The sequence below is a fragment of the Hakea prostrata genome, chromosome 4 (assembly GCF_041222555.1).
Source record: "Hakea prostrata isolate BN-2017 chromosome 4, UWA_Hpros_2, whole genome shotgun sequence".
NCBI lineage: Eukaryota > Viridiplantae > Streptophyta > Magnoliopsida > Proteales > Proteaceae > Hakea > Hakea prostrata.
In genome coordinates, this window is record NC_142603.1 from 48,989,161 (window position 1) to 48,995,160 (window position 6,000).

A 6,000-nucleotide genomic window follows, 5' to 3' on the forward strand; every position below is an offset into this window, starting at 1 on the left:
TTCTGACTTCTGCAAACCCTGCTTCTCACGGGAACGACGTTTCTCTTCCTGTTACATCGCTGCCAAATGATTCCATTTCTCACCCTAAAGGCTCTTCAAATGCAGCTTCTGCCTCCAGATCATCGCAGGTTCAGAGTCCTCTCGTCCAGGCCAAGCTCGACAACCTAGATGTTGCACCTGTTCATCCTCCACCCATACCTACAACCAAAAAGCTCCCTCAAAACCTATCGTTTCAAGCTCAAGCCTTTGTTTCATCATCGCTTACCTCTTCACCTCAACATCCTTATCCCTTAAATGCTGACGGTGGGGTGGTCCCCACTCCTTTACCATTATCTATTTCCCAACCCATTACCCAACCAATCCCATCCTATCATGGGCCGACCCCTCTTAGCCCATCAACCCCTTCAACTCCCTCAACCTCTTTTAAACTTATAAATACTTCAAAAAACCCTGGCCCAGCCTAGCGGCAACCACCTAAGTCCAACCCCCATGCCATCCCATTATGTACCTCTAACCCATCCCGTGACCATCCTCTCCAGGCCCAAAAACACCCATTTCCTTTTTATTGTCCTCAGAACCAGTCCTCCTCTACCTCTGTTACCTCCTTCAACCAAAGCATGTCTCCTCCAGTTGATCTCCCCTTTTCCCCCTTTTCCCTTCTTCTCCCTATTCAGATTCCTCAATTGACCCGAACCTCTTTGAAACTCCCTCACCCCTGCATTCCCCTTTGTGTGAGACTACTGCCCTTTATCCCCCTAGCCACCCCATTGCCCCTCCTTCTCCCAGTCAGTAACCATGTCTATGTCTATGTCAGACATCATCATTTGGAATGTTAGGGGGTTAAATCCCTCTCTAAGCAAGCAGATGTTAAAGCCTCCATCCGTGAGTCTAAAGCTTCCCTTTGTGCTCTCATTGAAACCCACATTCAACTTGATAATGCCCATCGGATTGCCAAGGATATTGCCCCTTCTTGGTCCCTCCTCACCAATTCTAGTCTTGCCCCCAATGGCCGCATTTGGATCCTTTGGGACCCTTCAAAATTCCAAATCTCTCTTTTCTCCTCTTCTTCTCAATTCATGCACCTCCAGATTGCCTCCCCATCGTCACCCTCTCATTTCTTCCTCACTATCATCTATGGCTTTAATTGGCCCTCCGACCGCTCTCCTCTCTGGGAGGATCTTCGCTCTCTCGCTCCTTCTACTGAAGGCCGCCCCTGGGGTATTGGTGGTGATTTTAATATCGTCCGATACACTCAGGAAAGGGTTGGTGGCAGCCTCCCGGATCCTGTGGCTATGGAAGAGTTTAATTCTTGTCTTGAGGATACATGCCTCTCGGATCTTAGATGGTCTAGCCATTTTCTTACTTGGCAGAACCGAAGGATTGGTTAAGCCCGTATTGCCTCCAAGCTAGATTGCTTCCTTGTCAATGAGTCATGGCTTTCCATCTTCCCTTCCTCTCATGCTTTTTTCTCCCCTCCCAATCTCTCCGACCACTCCCCCTACTTTCTCCATATCCTTGCCCCCCTCTCCTCGGGGCCTAAACCTTTCAAATTCTTCGATATGTGGGCCTCCAGTCCTTCCTTTCTCCCTACGGTCATCAAGGCGTGGAATCGCCCAACCCAATGCTTCTCTCTCCCCCTTATTGCTCTGGCCTACAAGCTCAGGAACACTAAGATCGCTCTTCGATCCTAGAATTCCTCCACGTTTGGCAATATCTCATCCCATGTCGCCTCTTGCCGCTCTAATCTCTCAAGCATCCAAAACCTTCTTCATGGAGACCCCTCTAACCCCTCTCTTGCCAAGGAAGAGCGAGCTCTTTCCCTTACACTCTCTCCCCTTTCCTCCCAGGAGGAATGTTTCCTCTAGCAAAAAGCTAGAATCAAATGGCTCGAGCTTGGGGATGCAAACACTGCCTACTTTCACCGATCCCTCAAAGGTCGCCTAAACTACAACTCCATTCCTCGCCTTCTCTCTAGGGACGGGTCCTGGATCACTGACCTTCCTAGTATCAGGAATGAAGTTGTTTCTTTCTTTTCCAGCCTCCTCTCCCCTCCTGCTCTCTCTCTCTCCGGCCGCCCCTCCCTCCCTCCCTCCTCAACAAGTTCATTCCTTCCACCGACCTTGGCTCCCTTTGCTCTATCCCCTCCCGGGAGGAGATCCTCCTAGCCATTCGCTCCCACAAAGCAAATCGTGCTCCCGGTCCTGATGGCTTTAGTATGGGCTTCTTCCTGTCTGCCTTGGATTTTATCGTGGATGATCTTTTCCATTCCATCCGGATCCTCTTCCTCAATCCGTCCCAACTCTCTTCCATAAACCAAACTTTCCTCTACCTAGTCTCTAAAAAGCCTGGGGCCTCCTCCCTCTCTCGGACTTCCGTCCTATCTCCCTCTGTAATGTCATCTATAAATTCATCTCCAAAATCCTTGCCAATTGAATCAAGAAGGTTATTCCCTCGCTTGTTAGCCCTAACCAATCTGCTTTCATTTCGGGTTGGAGCATCTCGGACAATATTCTCCTTTGTGCGGAAATTGTTCGAGGCTTCGAAAGATCTTCCCATTCCCCGGCCGTTCTTTTGAAAGTAGATCTTCACAAAGCCTTTGATTCCATCCGTTGGGATTTCATTAGTGAAGTCCTCTCTACTATGGGATTCCCTCCGGCCTTTGTCCATTGGATTGAGATTTGCATCTCCACCCCCTTCTTCTCCATCATCACTAATGGCTCCCCTTCGGCTTCTTCTCCTCTAGGGTGGGAATCCGCCAAGGTTGCCCGCTCTCCCCCTATCTTTTCACTCTGGCTCTCGAGGTCCTCTCCCGTATTCTCCAATTGAACACGGATCTTCTCCTCATCTCTCCCATTCCCAAATGTTGTTCCACTAACCTCACCCATCTCGCCTTTGCGGATGATCTCATGATCTTCTCCAAAGCCGACCATCTATCTATTTCAACCATTCTCTCTTCCCTCTCCCTTTTTGAATCCCTTTATGGTCTCAGAGTCAACCTAAACAAATCCACCATCTTCCTCTATGGGGTTTTTGATTCTACCCAAGCTTCTCTTCTTCAACTCTCAGGCTTTAGCCCTGGCTCATTCCCTATGACCTACCTGGGTCTCCCTCTCATCCCCGGTAGTCTCACCCGCCATCACTGCTCCCCTATGCTCGATCACATTAGAAAGAAGCTTCAACTCTGGAAAGGTAAGCTTCTTTCCTTTGCTGGGCGAGTGGTGCTCATTCAATCTGTCCTCCAATCCTCTTACTTTACTTGGTGTGGCATCTTCTCGATCCCCAAATCCATCATCCAGTCTATGGAATCCCTTTTTTGTGCCTTCCATTGGAAAGGTTAAGAGGCTTCCAGATTCCTCCACCCCATCTCTTGGGATGCGATCTGCCATCCCAAAGATGAGGGAGGTCTCGGCATCCGGCGCATTCTTGATGTTAACCTGGCTTGCCTCCTGAATCTCATTTGGAAGATTGCCTCAAAGCATGACTCTATCTAGGTCTCTTGGGTCTATTCGTACATTCTCAAACATGATTCCTTCTAGACTGCTCCTTGCCCTTTGAATCCTTCTTGGATATGGAGGAAGATCCTTCTCCTTCGTCCCCGTGCTCTCTCCGCCATCTCTATCCAAGTCTCGTGCGGTTCCTCTACCCTCTTATGGCTTAACCCTTGGCATCCGTTGGACATTCTCTTCACCCTTCTTGGTCCCCGCTCAGTCTATGAAACCCGCATCCCCAAGTTTGCCACCCTTGACACTTTCATCTCCCAGGGGGTCTGGTCCCCTCTCCCCCACCCTAGTCTCACACATGTCTAGAATGCACTCCCCCTATCCTAAACCATCATTGTGATACCACCATTTGGTCCCTTTCACCTTCCAAATCCTTTTCTTCCTCCTCAGCTTGGAATCTTCTCCGCTCCCCCCATCCCCCTGTCCCTTGGTCCCACCTAGTTTGGTTCAAAGGTCACATCCTCCGTCACTCCCTTACCCTTTGGAGAGCCCTCAACCTTGCTCTTCCTACCCAATCTTTCCTCATTAGCCGCCATATCCCTGCTAACCCAAGTTGTGCCCTTTGCTGGAATGGTTCTGAGGACATCTACCACCTTTATTTCTCTTGCCCCTTTTCCCGTCCCATTTGGCCCCGTTCGAGGTGCTCACATGGGTTTGCTTCCAGATTGGCCTTGGTTCACGAGACGCTCACATGGGCATTCTGTTTGCGATCGGTCTTGGTCGAGAAGCTCGTCTTTTGTGCCATTCTCCACTTGCGATCGTCTGGGAGCGCAACCTTAGAAGATGGACTACCAAATCCCGATCATTTGACTCGATTTGGAAAGCCATCTTCTTTGATGTTTCGTCGAGGCTTCTTTCCCTCCCCCATCCCCTTGTTGTCGATAACCCCAAAAATAAGCTTATTGTTAGTTTTTGGGGTCTCAGCTGCTCTCTCATCTCCCCCCATGAACTTCTTGCTCCCCCCCCCCCCCGCTTTCTTAGCTCATTTGTATTTCTTTGTGTTTTCTCATCGTTGCCTTAATATATTATTTATTCATCCAAAAAAAAAAACTTCATTTATTTCAACCTTATATAATTTCGTTATTTTGTTCTGCAATTCTAGAACTAGTAAATGGTGGCGAATTTGTGTGGATGCACAAATGACTTCTTTGACATACTGTAAAGGTTCACGTATTTTTTTTATTAAGAGTTGTAATTGAGAAGAAATTGCCTATCAATTACATGGCAAAACAGGCTTTACTGGACATATCAGACAGATTTATAATTTGTTGATATATCACCACCTCTCAGGTCACAATAAATCTTATTTTATTGTGGATTTGACTGGGATGAATTTTACTGTAGGCAAGGGACAATCATCCTAATCCATCAAGGGAGCAAATGCTGGATACTGAAACTGAAACGGCAAATTTTAATAATGAAGCTGAAATTGATGTATTGAAAAAGTAAACTTCATATAGGAATACTTAACAGTAAAACATTCGAATTCAATTTATACATAAAACACACAGAAAAAATGATTTGTTGAAACCACAAAATTGTAATTCAAACCTAACTATTAGTTGAAGAAAGACACAGCCGGCTTGAACTGGACCAATTTAAACGAAACCTGCAAAAATAGTAATAAGAACACAATATTAGTAAATCAAAGACACAACCGCAAGGCATGTAAGTCGGATTGGAAAGGGAGTAAATCTGAAATAATGCTTTACAAAGGAATGCTGCTTGTACTTTGCTTAGAAAGCAGATGGACAGGAACAGGAAGCTATTAATCCCTGCAAATGCCAGAGAGAGAGAGAGGGGGAGAGGGGGAGAGGGAGAGGCGTGGTACCTGTGAAGCTGGCGATCGTCTTTCGCCTCTACAACAAATCGAGCTTTTGATGAACAGATGTGAACGATCAATCACCACTAAAATATAATCCTGAGAAGATCCAGCTTGACCGAAGGTGGAGAGTCGAGTAGCTTCTACAGCGAGTGGAGGCAGCGAATGAGGACGATAGGGAGCCAGAGAGATGATCTGAGATGAGAAGAAAAAACCCTAAACCTGAAGAGAGTGAGAGAGACGATTACCTTCGTCTTCCAAACTCACGGTGTTTTGGTAACCAAAAAAGGGCGGGTTTAGTAGCGAAGAAAATACAACGGCGTTTATAAAAAATGATGTGATACAACATAAGTGTGAGACATACGACTGCATTTTCTACAAACGCCATTACAAAGCTACATACAACGGCATTTCTCAAAAACACCATTAAAAGGCATTATATAACTATACAATACCTTACAAAGTGGCGACATAAGTGAAGGGAACATATGACGCCATGTTTTATAAACGCTGTTACAAAACTATATACAACGGCATTTCTGGAAAACGCAGTTAAAAAGTGTTATATGACTATACAATACCTTACAAATTGACAACATAAGTGAAGGAGACATATGACGGCGTTTTTTATAAACGCCGTCACAAAGCTATATACAATGGCGTTTAGAAACGCCGTTA